The following is an 18,156-nucleotide window of genomic DNA, read 5'->3' as shown; positions in this document are numbered from 1 at the left end:
CATCCAGTAGGATTTGTTAGGTAATACTAGCAATGGACTTTGATTGTAGTACATAAAAATGTATAAATAACCCTTTCCTTCTGGGAACAAGTGTTTAAATCAGAACACTGATGAAATAAAATGTTGCAGCTCACTAATGAAACTGAAAAACAAATCCCCATTAAAATATTAATTTGAACAGTCAACAGACAGATGATTTATGATCACAGTGAGGGCTTTATGGGACCTGACACATCAAAGCAAGCCTGTTAGCTGACAATTGGATGTTACGGAACACAGGTGTTCCTTCCTGAACAAGCTTTGAAGCCAAAAAATGAAGGAATGTTTCCAGTATATAGTAATCACCCTAATAAAGGAATGGATATACATTTCAGCTTAAAGTTAAAAGAAAAAGCTGTCAGTGCTTCTCACTCTCAAGGAATGTGGGCAACACACCAAGTGAAACCTTATTAGTTGTTCAAAAGCATCATCAGAGAGAATGCTGCAGCCCTATCATTATCAGGCAAATAATCAGCTTCAGGTGAAGGGTTCAACCTGAATTGGGTGAGGAGTGGGAGGGAGCTGGTGGTAATGTTCACAAATATCAGGTCTCAAAATTGTAAAAATATTTAAAATACATAGTTTGACCGATTAAAATGGATCTTCAATATGAAGTACTTGTATATGTGTGTGGGTTAGTGGATATGGGTCTGAAGCTGTGTATATTCACACCGAGAAAAAGTTCTAATTTTTTTCAGTCTCTTTGAAATTTTTTTTTTAATGGAAGTCGTTTGACCTCACGTGATGCATGCCCTTGGTCAAACTCTGACCTCTTGATCACCTCCCCTTCTGCCTCACCAGTGGTGACTGTGCCATGCTCTGGAATTCCCTTTATAATGCTCTCCAGCTCATCACCTTCCTCTCCTCCTTCAATATCCTATCAAAACCTACTTCTAACCAAGCTTTTTGGTCACCACTCTGATTTTTCCATTTTTATCCTTGCATCTCAACAAAATACCTTGGGATTTTTTTTTTCTGCATCAAAAGTGCTTTATAAATGTAAGCTGTTGTTGCTGTTGTTTGAAGGCAACAGGCTCAGTATGATACCAATTCCTTATGTATGTTATTGGCAATTGGAGTTGGGTCCACAGCAAACTCTGGTATTTCAGTTTTCTTTCCTGCTCTCTTTTTCCATTTGCTCATCCTCACTGGTCACTTGTGTTTTATTGGGTGCCCATTCCTGGAAATCACTAACTATAGCTTCCAACGTGTTAGTATCTGTGCTGATAGCAGGTGCATTGTTTGATTTTATGTGTTGTGATGTTTTCAGGTGCCACTTGTTATCACCTCATCTTAGGAAGCACTTTTAGGGAGAGAAAATGGAGAAACTTTACAATGAAATTTCCAGAAAAAGCTTTCAAAGCGGAGTAAGTTCATGAGACATTTTGGCCATTATGTAGCTGCTTAACAAGTGTAGTTCAAGTGGGAAGGATTCAGGGTGTGACAAATCCCCTGGACCTGATGGGCTACATCCTAGGGTTCTAAAAGATGTGACTGCAGAGATAATGGATGCATTGGATTTGATCTTCCGCAAATACCTAGATTCTAGAACAGTCCCCGTGGTTTGGAAGGAAGCAAACACAACTCTGCTATTAAAGAAAAGAAAGAGCGAGAAAACAGGGAACTATAGGCCAGTTAGCCTGACACCAACAGTAGGGAAAATGCTAGAATCTATTATGAGGGACATGGTAACAGATCCTTAAAGAAATCATAATATGACTGGGCAATGTCTCCACAGACTTATGAAATGGAAATTGTGTTTTGGAGTTTTTGTAAGTAAATATCAGGGTAGATAAGGGGGGGAACAAGTGGATGCAGAGTATTTGGATTTGCCAATGCATTCGATAAGGTGCCACACAAGAGGTTATTACGCAAAATTAATACTCATGGTATTGGATGTAACAAATTAGCATGGATTTAGGATTGGTTAAAGGACAGAAAACAGACAGTCGGAATAAATGTGTCATAAGAGTGATGGAGTCTTGCTGCAATTATATAGGGCCTTGGTGAGATCACACCTGGAGTACTGTGTACAGTCTTGGTCTCCTTGCTTAAGGAAGGACATACTTGCTTTAGAGGAGTGCAATGAATGTTCATTAGACTGATTCCTGGGATGAGGGGATTCTCCTATGAGGAGAGATTGAGTTGACTAGACCTATAATCCCAAGAGTTTAGAAGAGTGAGAGGTGGTATCATTAAAAGATATAAAACTTTTAAGGGGTTAGACAGGGTAGATATTGTGAGGATGTTCCCCTTGGCTGTGGAGTTTAGGACTAGGAGTCAACAGTCTCAGAGTAAGGGGACATTTAGGACAGGGATGAGGAGAAATTTCTCCACTCAAATGGTTGTGAATCTTCGGATTTCTCTATCCAGAGAACTGTGGATGCTCAGTCATTGTGTATATTTGGATACTAAGGAAATCAAGGAATATGGGGATAGGGCGGGAAGATGGAGTTGAAGGAGAAGATCCACCATGATCTTATTGAATAGCAGATCAGGCTTGAAGGGCTTAATGGCCTACTCCAGCTCCTATTTCTGATGTTTTTACTTTCTTATAATAATAGATGCAGGATACTTGGTAGGGGGTGGCACCCTCTCAAAAACTCTCCATATTTCATGGGTGAAAAGGGCGAAGGACATTGCCTCAAATTAGGTGAACTGCTTTAGTCCCATGTGTTCTTGTTGTCTCCCTGTGGTCATGTTCAACCTTGGTTTGTAAGAAGAACACATGTATCAAGATGACAACAAATATCTGGGCACTCAGACAGAAAACATACAAACATACGAACATACAAATTAGGAGCAGGAGTAGGCCACTCGGCCCTTCGAGCCTGCTCCACCATTCAATAAATTCATGGCTGAACTGATTACTCCACATTTCCATCTACCCCTGATAACCTTCCACCCTCTTGCTTATCAAGAATCTATCTACCTCTGCCTTAAAAAATATTCAAAGACTCTGCTTCCACTACCCTTTGAGGAAGAGCATTCCAAAAACTCACGACCTTGAAAGAAAAAATTTCTCCTTATCTCTGTCTTAAATGGGCGAACCCTCATTTTTAAACAGTGACCCCTAGTTCTAGATTCTCCCACAAGGGGAAACATCCTTTCCACATCCACCCTGTCAAGACCCCTCAGGATCTTATATGTTTCAATCAAGTTTCCTCTTACTCTTCTAAATTCCAGCTGATACAAGCCTAACCTGTCCAATTTTTCCTCGTAAGACAGCCTGCCCATTCCAGGTATTAGTCCAGTAAACCTTCTCTGCACTGCCTCCAACACATTCATATCCTTCCTTAAATAAGGAGCCCAGTGTGGCGCAGTGGTTAGCCTCACAGCTCCTGCGACTTGGGTTCGGTTTCGGGTACTGCCTGTGCGGAGTTTGTAAGTGCTCCTTGTGACCGCATGGGTTTCCGCCGGGTGTTCCGGTTTCCTCCCACAGCCAAAGACCTGCAGGTTTATAGGTAAATTGGCCATTGTAAATTGCCCCTAGTGTAGGTGGATGGTAGGAGAATAGTGGGTATGTGGTAGGGAATGTGTGATTAATGTAGGATTAGTATAAATGGGTGTTTGATAGTCAGCACAGACTCAGTGGGCCGAAGGGCCTGTTTCAGTGCTGTATCTCTCTATGAACAGTACTGTACACAGTACTCCAGATGTGGTCTCACCAATGCCCTGTATAGCTGAAGCACAACCTCCCTACTTTTGTATTCAATTCCCCTCGCGATAAACAATAACATTCTATTAGCTTTCCTAATTACATGCTGTACCTGCATATTAACCTTTTCTGATTCATGCACTAGGACATCCAGATCCCTCTACATCTCAGAGTTCTGCAATCTCTCACCATTTAGATAATATGCTTCTTTTTTATTTTTCCTGCCAAAGTGGACAATTTCACACGATCCCACATTATACTCTATTTGCCAGGTCTTTGCCCACTCACTTAACCTATCTATATCCCTTTGTAGCCCCCTTATGTCCTCCTCTTCACATGTTGCTTTCCTACCTATCTTTGTGTCATCAGCAAATTTAGCAACCATACCTTCGGAGGTATACCTTCGGAACCATACCACTTGGAGGAAGCACTGAGGGTGGCAAGGTTACAGAATGTACTCTGGGTGGGGGACTTCAATGTCCATCACAAAGAGTGGCTCGGTAGCACCACTACTGACCGAGCTGGCCGAGTCTTAAAGGACATAGCTGCTAGACTGGGTCTGCGGCAGGTGGCGAGGGAACCAACAAGAGGGAAAAACATACTTGACCTCGTCCTCACCAATCTGCCTGCCGCAGATACATCTGTCCATGACAGTCTTGGTAGGAATGACCACCGCACAGTCCTTGTGGAGACGAAGTCCTGCCTTCACATTGAGGATACCGTTCATCGTGTTGTGTGGCACTATCACCGTGCTATATTGGATAGATTTTGAACAGATCTAGCAAAGCAAAACTGGGCATCCATGAGGCGCTGTGGGCCATTAGCAGCCGCAGAATTGTACTCACCAACAATCTGTGATCTCATGGCCTGGCATATCCTCCACTCTACTGTTACCATCAAGCCAGGAGACCAACACTGGTTCAATGAAGAGTGCCGAAGGGCCTGCCAGGAGCAGCACCAGGCATACCTCAAAATGAGGTGTCAACCTGGTGAAGCTGCAACAGAGGACTACTTGTATGCCAAACTGCATAAGCAGCATGTGATAGAGCTAAGCGATCTCATAACCAACGGATCAGATCTAAGCTCTGCAGTCCTGCCACATCCAGCCGTGAATGGTGGTGGACAATTAAACAACTAACTGGAGGAGGTGGCCTCACAAATATCCCCATCCTCAATGTTGGGGGAGCCCAGCACATCAGTGCAAAAGATAAGGCAGAAGCATTTGCAACAATCTTCAGCTAGAAGTGCCGAGTTGATGATTCATCTCGGCCTCCTCCTGAAGTTTCCAGCATCACAGATGCCAGACTTCAGCCAATTCAATTCACTCTGCGTGATATCAAGAAACGACTGAAAGCACTGGATACTGCAAAGGCTATGGGCCCTGACAATGTTCCGGCAATAGTACTAAAGACCTGTGCTCCAGAACTTGCTGTGCCCCTAGCCATGCTGTTCCAGTACAGCTACAGCACTGGCATCTACCCGGCAATGTCCTGTACACAAAAAGCAGGACATGTGCAACCCGGCGAATTACCGCCCCATCAGTCGACTCTCAATCATCAACAGTGCTATCAAGCAGCACTTGCTTAGCAATAACCTTCTCAGTGACACTCAGTTTGGGTTCCGCCAGGGCCACTCAGCTTCTGACCTCATAACAGCCTTGGTTCAAACATGGACAAAAGAGTTGAACTCAAGGGGTGAAGTGAGAGTGACTGCCTTTGACATCAAGGCAGCATTTGACCGAGTATGGCATCAAGGAGCCCTAGTAAAATTGAATTCAATGGGAATCAGGGGAAAACTCTCTGCTGGTTGGAGTCATTCCGAGCACAAAGGAAGATGGTTGTGGTTGTTGGAGGTCAATCTTCTGAGTTCCAGGACATCAGTGCAGGAGTTCCTCAGGGTAGTGTCCTCGGCCCAACCATCTTCAGCTGCTTCATCAATGACCTTCCGTCAATCATTAGATCAGAAGTGGGGATGTTCACTGATGATTGCACAATGTTCAGCACTATTCGCGACTCCTCAGATACTGAAGCAGCCCGTGTAGAAATGCAGCAAAACCTGGACAATATCCAGGCTTGGGCTGATAAGTGGCAAGTGACATTCACGCCACACAAGTGCCAGGCAATGACCATCTCCAACAAGAGAATCTAACCATCTCCCCTTGACATTCAATGGCATTACCATCGCTGAATCCCCCACTATCAACATCCTAGGGGCTACCATTGACCAGAAACTTAACTGGAGTAGCCATATAAAGACCGTGGTTACAAGAGCAGGTCAGAGGCTAGGAATCCTGTGGCGAGTAACTCATCTCCTGACTCCCCAAACGCTGCCCACCATCTACAAGGCACAAGTTAGGAGTGTGATGAAATAATCTCCACTTGCCTGGATCGGGGCAGCTCCAACAACACTCAAGAAGCTCGACACCATCCAGGACAAAGCAGCCCGCTTGATTGGCACCCCATCCACAAACAATCACTCCCTCCAGCACCGACGCACAGTGGCAGCAGCGTGTACCATCTACAAGATGCACTGCAGCAATGCACCAAGACTGATTAGACAGCACCTTCCAAACCCGCGACCTCTACCAACTAGAAGGACAAGGGCAGCAAATGCATGGGAACACCACCACCTGCAAGTTCCCTTTCAAGTCACACACCATCCTGACTTCGAACTATATCGCCTTTCCTTCATTGTCACTGGGTCAAAATCCTGGAATTCCCTTCCTAACAGCACTGTGGCTGTACCTACCTCACATGGACTGCAGCAGTTCAAGAAGGCAGCTCACCACCACCTTCTCAAGGGCAATTAGGGATTGGCAATAAACGGTGGCCTAGCCACTGATGCCCACATCCCATGAATGAATTAAAAAAAGGTCCCTTCATCTTAGTCATTTATATAAATTATAAAAAGTTGAGGCCCCAGGGGCACACCACTCATTACATCTTGCTAACCAGAAAATGAACCATTTATGCCTACTCTCTGTTTCCTGTTAGCTCGCCAATCTTCTATCCATGCCAATATGTTACCCCCTACACCATGAGCAATAACCTTTGATGTCGCATCTTATCAAATGCCTTCTGAAAATCTAAATACAATACATCTACTGGTTTCCCTTTATCCACAGCACATGTAACTCCCTCAAAGAACTCCAATAAATTGGTTAAACATGATTTCCCTTTCACAAAACCATGTTGACTCTGCCTGATTACCTTGAATTTTTCTAAATGCCCTGCTATACCATCTTTAATAATAGCTTCTAACATTTTCCCTAAGACAGATGTTAAGCTAATTGGCCTGTAGTTTCCTGTTTTCTGTCTCCCTCCCTTTTTGAATAATGGAGTTATACTTGCTATTTTCCAATCTAACGGAACCTTCCCTGAATCTAGGGAATTTTGGAAACTTAAAACTAACGCATCAACTATCTCACTAGCCACTTCTTTTAACGCCGTAAGATGATTTCCATCAGGACCTGGGGACTTGTCAGCCTGCAGTTCCAACAATTTGATGTCCTGACAATCTCCCTCCTGGGGCCAGTACTTTGAAAGTGAACTAGAATGGTTCTGCAGTTGATAGCATTTGTACTGGGTTGCACTTCAAACTGTTCTGCATGAGATATCGTCTATTCTCTCTTCCACCTCTGCTTTCACAGGTACGTGTGGCCATGTTCCATTGCCACAGCGCCTCTAAGACATTGCTACTAAATGCTGGTGGCTTCCCAACTGATATCATTAGAGACATCTTGTTGACAATATTCTGCTTGCCATTGAATGTACTCCTCGGCTCTCCTTTCAGGAAAAGCCACAGGTCATTCATTACATGCTGGCTGGCTTAGTTCTCTGATTGGCAGGCCCCTCAGTTGCCGCACACAATTCCATAGATGGGAGCTTATTGAATTTAAAGAGAGGGTCTAAATCATATGAATTGTCCCAGCCAAATCCTCATGCTCCTCCCTATTTTCTTGGAATTGGAAAATTGAAGCCGTTTAGCACTCCTTAAGGTATCTGGAAAGACCTTTATTGTCAACTAAACAATGTTTTGTCTGATTTAGTCTCTGGTTAGATCAACCTCTCTTACAAATGTTTCTCCTTGCAGCACTTAAATTTGTTTGAGGGGATTCCATTTGGCACTCGGTGGGTGTAAAGCTAACAATATCCGTATTGGCAAGGGTCTAATAACTATGTGAGAACATTCTGGCATGCAAGCATCTGGTAGCTGAGTGAATGTTGCCAGTATAGCACTACAGCACAACATGATCCTGATGTCAAGTTAAACAACAGCACCACTGTCATTTTGGAGTAGTATGTTTTCAGAAAACATTAATTTCAATCTGATTTTAGCTATCTGAAGACTGTGGCCCAGCTCAATACAGGATATAAGTGATGCATCGCATCAGTATTAATGTTTTTAGTCAGTGAGCCAGCTCTGAGCACATTCCAATGTGCAGCACATGAAGGTCAGGTCAAATTAAAAAAAAAAGTTGCTGGGCCTTCTCAATACAGATTATGTACAAAGCCAGACAACTAAAACAATAATGGAGGCTAAGAAACCTGCAAATATAGGAAGTGGAAGATGGAAATAGGAAATGCTTGAGATGCACAACAGGTTGATCAGCATCTGATTGACAATGTTTTGGGTGTAGCCCTTTATCAGGGACAGACAGATTGGTAAAGCCCTTTACTGGAACTGACAAAGACCAACAGCCCCTGACAAACCCAAGGAAACGTAAAGGAGGGAGAACAATAGGCAGAAGTCAAAAATTCAAATCTGCTACCTATACAGGGTTACTGACCTTCCAGGATTGGCCTGGAGTCTCCAGAAATGAAAGATTAATCTCCAGGACAGGAGAAAAATCATAGGGACATTAAAATATGTTTTAAAAAAGAATTCTTTGAATACTTTTACTTTTTAGTCATAAAAATATTGGACATGGGAACAAGAGGCTGTTTGACTGACAGTCAAGCATTATCCAATCAGGAAATGAAGAGTCTATTTACTTGTTGATTGGTGCAGGATGGCATTGCACCATGAGGATGGACATGCTGGGTGACCAATGGTGGGAGTGTGGGGCTGGAGCATTTGGCGGTAATTGATCATTTGATGAAACCTTCAGGAATATATCTAACCAGAGTTGGCAACCCTCTATCTATCATTGGTTCATCTTTGTCAATCTTTTAAATTGCAGCCTGACAGTCCAAATGTGTTGAAGGGTCACACCCAGAACATTAACCAGACTTTTTCTTTCAGATGCTGATTAACTTGCCATTTATGCCATTTTCTGTTTGAAGGTCTTAAAGCAAGTTCTTAACAGCAACTTTTAAAAATGTATTCTTAATTACCAAAGCTGGAAGAGCTCATTAACTGAATAAGCCACCACAAAATACAACAGGGTTCTTGTTTGCTTTCAACAAGTAACAAGGAGATGATTCCATTATCAGACGATAGTGTGGTTGTCCTATTTCCATCATGTGCTGTCTCTGACTGCAGCTCCATATTGGGAAGATTGGAGTCTGCAAGTAACTTTTATAGGTAATTTCAGCATTGGGATTTGAAAAAATACAGATAATTTTAATTTGTATTTTTTGATGGATGAAATGATGAAGTTAAAGACATCAGTGTTCCAAAAACATATGACTTTCAAATGATTTATTTGGGGGGAGGGGTGACGAAGGTGTTATAGCTGAAAATATTTGTGCCATGCAGCTAATTTTCCAAAAGGACTTCCATTATCAGCCCCGTTGAGATTTACTATCTCAGCATAGACTAGGGATTGAATCGAGGACTCTTCTGGGCCTGTATGGCTCAATGTATACAGTGCAGTGCATTTACTCACTGATCTTCAGAGGAGCCAGGGTGTATATTGTGTCTTTTGTTGTAGATAATTGTAACCATACTGAGGAAATAGAATTAGAAATTGAAATTGGGTGTAGGGAGTACAATATCAATATTTGCTGGTGGCCCAAAATTAGGGGGCTTGGCAAACATCGATGCGGACTCTTTAAGACTACAAATGGTCATAGACAGGCCAGTTGATTGGGCAGGTGACAGAGGTAATGCAATATGGAGAAGTGCGAAGTGATGCATCTTGGGAGGAGAAACAAAGAAAGGAACAATGCTGAAGGACGTGGTTAAACAGCGAGATTTATAGGTCAAAATGCTACAATAGCAAAATATGCCAGATGCTCAAAAACTGAAATAAAAACAGAAAATGCAGGGAATACTCAGCAGACCTGGCAGCATTGGTGGAGAGAGAAACAGAGTTAAGGGGCTGAATTTTGCAGTCTTGCGGAGGCAAGTTAGGAGGCGGAACTGGGAGCAAAGTTGTAAAATAGTGTTTCGGGTCAGCCACCTGTCATGTTCCCACCTCTGAAAGTTCTTGCCAGAGGTGATCAATGTGGCAGTGCCTATCCACCCAGCAACAGGCAGCCAGGCCTTTAACTGGAGGTGGACTCCCGGTGACAGGCCTGGGGTCATCAAGGCCTCCTCTCACTCACCCTAGCACAGACCCACTGGGTTGCGACAGCCACAGCTGCGACCACAATCCATTCTGTGGAGGGGCTCCCTCTCCACAACGATGGCTTGACAGCTGTGGCCATGTGTGTTTTTTAATTTTTCCCAATGCTGCAGAGAGCGTCTCCTGCCTGCCTCAGCAGCGCCCATCTCTCCCAGCGGGGCTGCTAGCCGAACATTGCTACAGGCCCTCGTATTGGACATCCCTCTTCCCTAATTCATCCACTGTCCTTAATTGGACAGGGTTCTCAGAGGCAACTTCTTAACTGGCAGCCTCTGGGAAGAACACAACTAAAGCAAGGAGCTAATGGGAGGAAAGATCTTGTAACAGTCTCTATCACTAGGGACAAAGTATTTGACAAACTAATGGGACTAAAGGCAAACAAGTCACCAGGACCTGATGGCCTACTTCCAAGGGTTTTAAAGGAAGTGGCTGCAGAGATAGTGGAGGCATTGGTCGAGATATTCCAGAACTCACTGGATTCCAGGAGGGTCCTAACGGATTGAAAAACCGCTTATGTGACGCCCCTGTTCAAGAAGGGAGGGAGACAAAAACAGTCAGCCTAACATCAGTCGTTGGGAAACTGCTAGAGTCCATTATTAAGGAAGAAATAGCAGGACATTTCAAAAAGCTTAATGCAATCAAACAGAGTCAACATGGTTTTGTGAAAGGGAAATCATGTTTGACAAATTTGCTCGAGTTCTTTGAGGATATAACAAGCAGAGTTGATAAAGGGGAACTGGTAGATGTAGTGTATTTGGATTTCCAGCAGGCATTCGATAAGATGCCACTTAAAAGATTATTGCACAAGATAGGAGCTCACGGTATTGGGGGTAATGTATTAGCATGGATTGAGGATTGATTAACACACAGAAGACAGAGAGTTAGGTTGGAAAGACGTAACTAGTGGAGTGCCACAATGATCAGTCCTAGGGCCTCAATTATTCACTATCTATGTTAATGACTTGGAGGAGGGGCAGAGTAATGTATCCAATTTTGCTGATGATACAAAAATAGGTAGGTGGGCATGTTGTGATGAGGACGCAAGGAATCTGCAAGGTGATATAGATAGGTTGAGTGAGTGGGCAAAAACTTGGCAGATGGAGTTTAATGTAGGAAAGTGTGAGGTCATGCACTTTAATAGGATGAATCAAAAGGCAGACTGTTATTTAAATGGAGAGAGACTCCAAAAAAGTGCAGCACAGAGGGATCAGGGTGTTCTTGTGCATGAAACACAAAAAGTTAGCATGCAGGTGCAGCAAGTAATTAAGAAAGTAAATGGAATTTTGGTCTTTATTGCTAGGGGGTTGGAGTTTAAAAATATGGAGGTCTTGTTACAACTGTACAGGGTGTTGGTGAGGCCCCACCTGGAGTACTGTGTACAGTTTTGGTCCCCGTATTTAAGAAAGGATATACTGGCATTGGAGGCAGTTCAAAAGAGATTCACTAGGCTGATTCCTGGGATGAAGGGGTTGACTTATCAAGAACGGCTAAACAGGTTAGGCTTTTATTCATTAGAGTTTAGAAGAATGAGGGGTGATCTTATTGAAACGTACAAGATTCTGAGAGGGCTTGACAGGGTAGATGTTGAGAAGATGTTTCCACTATTGGGGGAATCTCGAACTAGGGGACAGAGTTACAGAATAAGGAGACACTCATTTAAAACTGAGATGGGAAGCAATTTCTTCTCTCAGAGGGTAGTGAATGCCTGGAATGCCTAGAGAGTTGTGGAGGCTAGATCACTGAAAGTATTTAAAGAGGAGGTAGATGGATTTTTGAAATATCGGGGAGTTGAGGGCTATGAGGAGCTGGCACAAAAGAGGAGTTGAGGTCTGGGGCAGATCAGCCATGATCTTATTGAATGGCGTGGCAGGCTTGAGGGGCCGAATGGCCTACTCCTGTTCCTATTTCTTATGTTCTTATGTTCAAAGTTCCGCCATGGCCACTTCCAGGCTCCTGACCCCGAACTGACGCCATTTGACCAACAGTCATCGCCCTGAAATATTAACTGTGGTTTCTCTCTCCACTGATGCTCCCAGCCCTGCTGAGTACTTTTAGCATTTTCTGCTTTTAGGTCATAACACTTAGTTGATTGAAATTGAGAGTGCAGGTAGATAAAGCTATAAAAATCTCAACAACATTTTTGTTTTTTATAAAAGGGTATAAAGTACAAGAGCAAAGAGGTTATGATAATTTTGTACAAGGTCATAGTTAGGCCATTGGTGTAATACTGTGTACAATTTTGGGCGCCCCATTCTAGAAAGGACATTAAAACCATTGGTGCAGTATAAATTCACCAGGATGATGCGAGGGCTGGAAAACAGTAGTTGTGAGGAAAGAATTGAGATCCTGGAACTATTTCAGCCAGAGCAGAGAAGACTTAGAGGAAATTTGGTTGAGGTTTTTAAAATTATTAAGGGTTTTGATAGAGTGAATAGGGAAAGATTATTTCCTCTAGTTGACGAGTTAGCGACATGGAGCTCATTTAGTTTCAAATCAATTAAAATTATCACAAAGAAAGAAAGGAGAAAGGTAAGAAGTTATGCAGAGGGTCAGTGGAGCATGGAATGTTTTGCCACAGAGAATGGGTGAGATGGGGACTATTGCACCTTTAATAGGAAAATTCGGTAAATATTTGAAGCAGAAAAAAATACAGACAGTAGAACAGTCGGATCAGAGTTGAATCACTCCAGCAAAGTGCGGGTACAATAGACCAATTGCTTCCTTCTGTTTTCTTTATTCATTTGGGTGATGCTGGCCCATCACTAGTTGCCTCGAAGGTGCTGGCAGACTTTCTTCTTGAACCGCTGGTCGTGATTTAATAAAACTGAATGACTTTGGAAGTCAGTTAACAGTCAACATGTTGTGCTTTAAGCTTCCACAGTTCCATGGTCCTCTGTGCATCCTCAAAATTCTGTGCTATAAAGAAACTAAAGAATGGGAGAAAAATGCATTAAAAAAAATTCCAAGAAAATGTCCAAAATGTAAAATTATTTTATTTGTGTCTCATGCTCCCTCCATTTATATGACATTCTGTGTTAAACGTGTTGTGTACATGTAGACTAATTATATCTATGAGCTATTTGTTTGGGTTTTATAATTTGCATCTTAGCACTTGAGATTGAGTTTTAATTGATATATTTCAATGCCAGATACAGTACACCTATGAGGTCCAAATACAGAACAGCTCAGATGTTATACACAAGCTGTATGTCGTTCATCTGTCCTTACAGCAGAGGTCATGAGTGGGAAAATAACATGCTCTACAAAGTAGGGAGGATTTCTGCCCCAAAGCAAGATTTCTGGGTGACTTACTTTTAGAATTAAGACCTGTTTCTGAGTCCTTAAGTTCTTTTGAATGGTGATTCTTCTTTCTTTCTTTTGTATTGCCAATATTAATGTAAAGATGATTAAATTGAACTAAACAATATCTTCACCAAGTGTTTTGGCAATGGCTTATGTGCGATGAGATTATACAGGCTATGTACGCAGCCAGATGGTGTTACTGTACTTTCACAGCAAATTAAAATTTGTTTAAAACTTTTTCCTTTTTTACCAGTGGGAAATACATGGAGAATTAAGTAAGTGCTCAGACTCTGAAATGGGTAAGAGTACAATGAAATGCCTGTAAAATTATATCAGAGCTAGTAAATACAGATCATCAAAGTACAATGAGTGCCATTCAGTCGATTATTCGTAGTGGTCTGTAATTTTGGGATAGAAAGTGTTCTGTGCGATTGTTTCTATTGTGCAGCAGATTGAAAATGTCCCAGCTTTTTAAATACTCGAGCAACTGTTTTCAAGGAACAGGAAGTGCTTCAAACAAAGAACATTTCTGTACTTAAACAGAAAATAGACAAATTACCCTAAGAAAACATAATTTATCTCTCGGTGATGTCAAATATCAGTTCTTTTACCCTTTTCAACTTTAGTGGCATTGAGTATTATGGATTTGGTCCTTCACCTGCTTCTCAGTTTTAAAAAAATGCAAAACAAAATGCATTATGAATTAAAGCCAAATTGTTATACATGTGAAACAAAAACAGAAAAATCTGGAAACACACAGCAGTCCCATCAGCATCAAAGGAGAGAACAAAACATTGATGTTTCAGATCCGCACCCATCTTGAGAGCTGATATATAAGATGCTGATTGATATGCTGAACGTTTCCAAGTTTTTCTGTTTTATTTCAGATTTACACCATTTTGTTTCCTCCAAATTCAAATATATATGCAAATTTTAAATATTTTATGCTGTTCACTTGTCTAATATCTAATATCCAGTTGAGCACTCTGTGTGACAGAGTGAGGGCAGGAGTTTTAGGCCCCAATGGGGGTGAGCATGGAGGCGGGCAAGTGCAGAATTTCATGCCTCCAGCTGGTTTGCCAGCACCATCCTGTACCCAGGCCTTTTTCCCAGAGGTGGGATGGGGGGGGTGCAAGGTTACTCGTCTGCAAGTGGCGGGTTGCCAATTAAAGCCCTTTAAAGGCCTATAAAGACCTATTGTCAGAGACTGGCTGGGCTTCAGCTGCAGCTGCAAGCCACCCTGTGGAGAGAGGTTGTCTCCATCTTGAGGTGCCCTCTCTCTTACTTACCTGACAAGGCAACCTGCAGCTTCTTCAGTGCTGGAGGGTCTCCTATTGGACCTTTCAAGAGCTGGCCCTTTGTCCTTAATTGGACTGTGAGCCTGCCCTCTGGACACTAACTGCTCAATTTGGGGGAAATCACTGCAGGGTGACTGTTTCCTTCACAGTGCAGGCTTCTGACCCCCATTTGACCCTGATGTCGGTGTCCTGTAGCCCATGGGTAAACCCCTGCAAAGAGTTTGATTTTGAGTGACACTGTGAGCAGGATTTTCTCTGCAGGGGCAGAAAACAGAAGTCGGGACTGTTTCTGGGTCCCAAACCCACCCAGGGGGAGAGGAAGCAGTTATCAACCTTGAGTTTCACGGGGTGCCCCCTTAATTGGCATCCAATTAATGGCTGTGGGAGTGGGAGCAGAGCCATGACTACTTGAGTTCGGGTCTCATTTAAATTGACCACAGCAGCCGTTGTTAATTGTATTTCAATTATGTTTAATTATATGCAGATGGAGGGTCTTAATTAGGGTCTTACTTGAGTACATATAAGGAGACACTTACTGCGACTGAGTGGAGGTTTGAGTAAGGAGCTATATGTTTGCGATCTTTTTAATCTGTAAAATAAATGTAAGATTGAGTAACGATTAGCTGCAGCATCATCTTTCAGCAACAAGCTTTCTGGGATAGATCAGCCATTACTTCAGCTTGGAAGAAACTATATTGTGAAGAAATTGGAATGTCTTAGGAGAGCCAGATGCCTGGAACCTGGGGCAGGACAGCTCCTTGATTCTCTATTGCCGACCTGAAGATCCTCCTGGAGGCCATAAGGGAGAGGAGGGAGATGCTGTTCCCAGAGGGTGGCAGGAGAAGGCCACCCACCCAGAATAAGCAGGCTTGGATGGACATATCTGCCACAGTCAGCAGAAGACGTGTGGTCCGCAGAAGGTGTACCCAGTGTCAGATGAGGTTTGATGACCAGATATGCTCCGGCAAGGTGAATGCTGCCCCAACCCTCAAGCTAGGCCTCTGGGTATTCACCCTCCAGCAGACACACCAGCTGAGGAGCCTCAGGGGTCATGCTGCTCCTGAATGTGTGAGTGGTGTGTGCCCAGGGCATTTACTGATCCCTCAGAATGGCTCAGAGCTGTAGTGCTGCTGAGGACCTGTCAGCACTGGAACATGCAGCTTCTAATGAATTGGAGCAGCTGGCATTGGCCATAGAGGCCAGCAGTGCCTTATCTCACTCTCTTTTGCCCTTGCAGGAGAAATGGGCTCATAATGCCCACGAGGGGGCCCAGACTGGAGGAGGGGTCCCCTTCATTCACATGGTTACAGCCATGGAGAAGGAAGCCACGGCAAAATGGGCACTCATGGTGGAGATGATGATTAGAGAGGGTGATGCATTCATTAAAGGGGAGCCTTGCAATACACTCAGTCTGACAGCATACCAAGCACTGAGTTGCATTGGTAAGCCTCAGCGTGCAGAGGCTTCTGCTCTGCAAGGCTAGTTCTCATGATCTCTTCTTGTGTCTCCCACAGGTGTAGACGTCAATCCAAGGTGACCATCTCCCTCACCATCAATGAGCCAAGAGCAGCAGCAGCAGCAAAGCTGTGATGAAACACTGTCACACCTTACAAGTACACTGTCTACCAGGTCAGATACAGCAACCTAAGTGGGTCCTTGCGTGCAGATAGATAGGATGGTACTGGGTGAGGAGCATGTCACTAGTCTACAGTAGGAGGTACCAATGGCCGAGGCAGCTGTGGGTGGTTGTCCTTGGAGCATGGAGGACAGACACCACCCTGCTCAGCTGGGCACTGATGCAGGTCTTCAGGAGTCACTGGAAAAGAGGCTTCACCTAGAACAGCAGCAACAGATGGGCTCACACAGGTTGGAGTTCCCTGAGGCAGTGCGGGGTCATGGGCTGAGAATGGAGGAGTCCATCCAACTCATGTTTCAGGGCTTTGAACATGTGAGCTTCTCCACTGAGAGAGTGTCCAACCTCATGGAGAGCCACATGAACTGCGCACTGACTTTCATAGGATATATGCCACACTATCTAGCATGGACCGGTTAGTGGCGCTGATGGTGCAGGAACGTCTGGAGGTGAAGCCCGTTGCACCCCAGCTGGTGCTCCCCTCCAGCTATCTGGAGTGCCAGCCAAAGGCTGAGGATGTCACTGAAGAGCATGAGGGTGCAATCTATCAAGGGTGTCGTCACCATCTTTGGCCTCCTTGGCCTCTCTGCGCAGCAGGGGCCAAAGATGGAGGTTTCACCTGAAATGATTCAGGTGCAGCAGGTTCTCGAGATGCCCCCACCAACACCTACAGGACGAGGATGACCGCCATGTGCAACACAGCTGCAGGCCGAGACCACCAGGGGAGTGTCAGGTAGAAATGGATGAGCGCGGAGGCCACCACATCATGCAGAGTGTTGAGTGGGTCACTGGGGTGTCTTTTTCCTGTAATTGTGCAGTTTTCCTTCATGAACACAATGTAAATAATGACACTTGAAGCCAGACGTGTCAGCTTCCTTTTATTAATGGTGGGACAATAAAAGATGTATGAAGTGGTGAAGGAGAGCAAAGGTCCGTCAATGGTGATGGTGAAGTCTCTGGGAAGATCTGCATCCTTTATTGGCAGTAAGAGTTTACATGTTCCAGGCTGTGTCTTCATTGAAAGTGTTAGCACAGGCAGCTCAAAGTGAGTCCAAGACCAAGCTGTTCCTCCTGGGGTGGAGGGGTGCAGTTGAAACGTGCCTCCATCAGATGATCCCTGACATTGATGGCATCCTGATAAGGACTGATGAGTCCCGCGGCAAACACAACCGCCTCCCTGTGCAACCTTGATGTTCTGCATCTTCCCCTCCACCTCCTCTTCCTCTTCCTCTTCCATGTCCTGATCCTCCTCTTGAGCTGATGAGCTGTGTTCTTCCAGGGCCTCATCCTCCTCAAGGTTCACACCTCTCTGGAGGGCCATGTTATAGAGAGTGCAGCAGACCACCACGATGAGCAAGATCCTTGCAGGGGGCCACCCAACCGGTCCAGGCACTGGAACTACCCAACGGCCTGCTCAACGGTGGTCCTCTTGAGCAGATGTGTCATCTCTGTGCCTCTACCCTGGGGCTCTCGTAGAGGGATGAGTAGCCATCTCTTCAAAAAATATCCCTGGTCCCCTAGAATTCATCCATGGAGATTGGGGGGGGTGGAGTGAAGAGCTGTGGCTGGCGGACGGTGAAGGACTCATGGCAGCTGCCAGGAAAGCAAGCGCACACATGCAGGAAGCTCTTGTTGTGGTTATAGACCAGCTGAATGTTGAGGGAGTGGAAGCCCTTCCTGTTGATCAATCTCACTGGGTGCTCAGTCGATGCTT

The sequence above is a fragment of the Heterodontus francisci genome, chromosome 6, assembly GCF_036365525.1.
Source record: "Heterodontus francisci isolate sHetFra1 chromosome 6, sHetFra1.hap1, whole genome shotgun sequence".
Lineage (NCBI taxonomy): Eukaryota > Metazoa > Chordata > Chondrichthyes > Heterodontiformes > Heterodontidae > Heterodontus > Heterodontus francisci.
Note: the sequence above shows the minus strand (reverse complement) of the source record.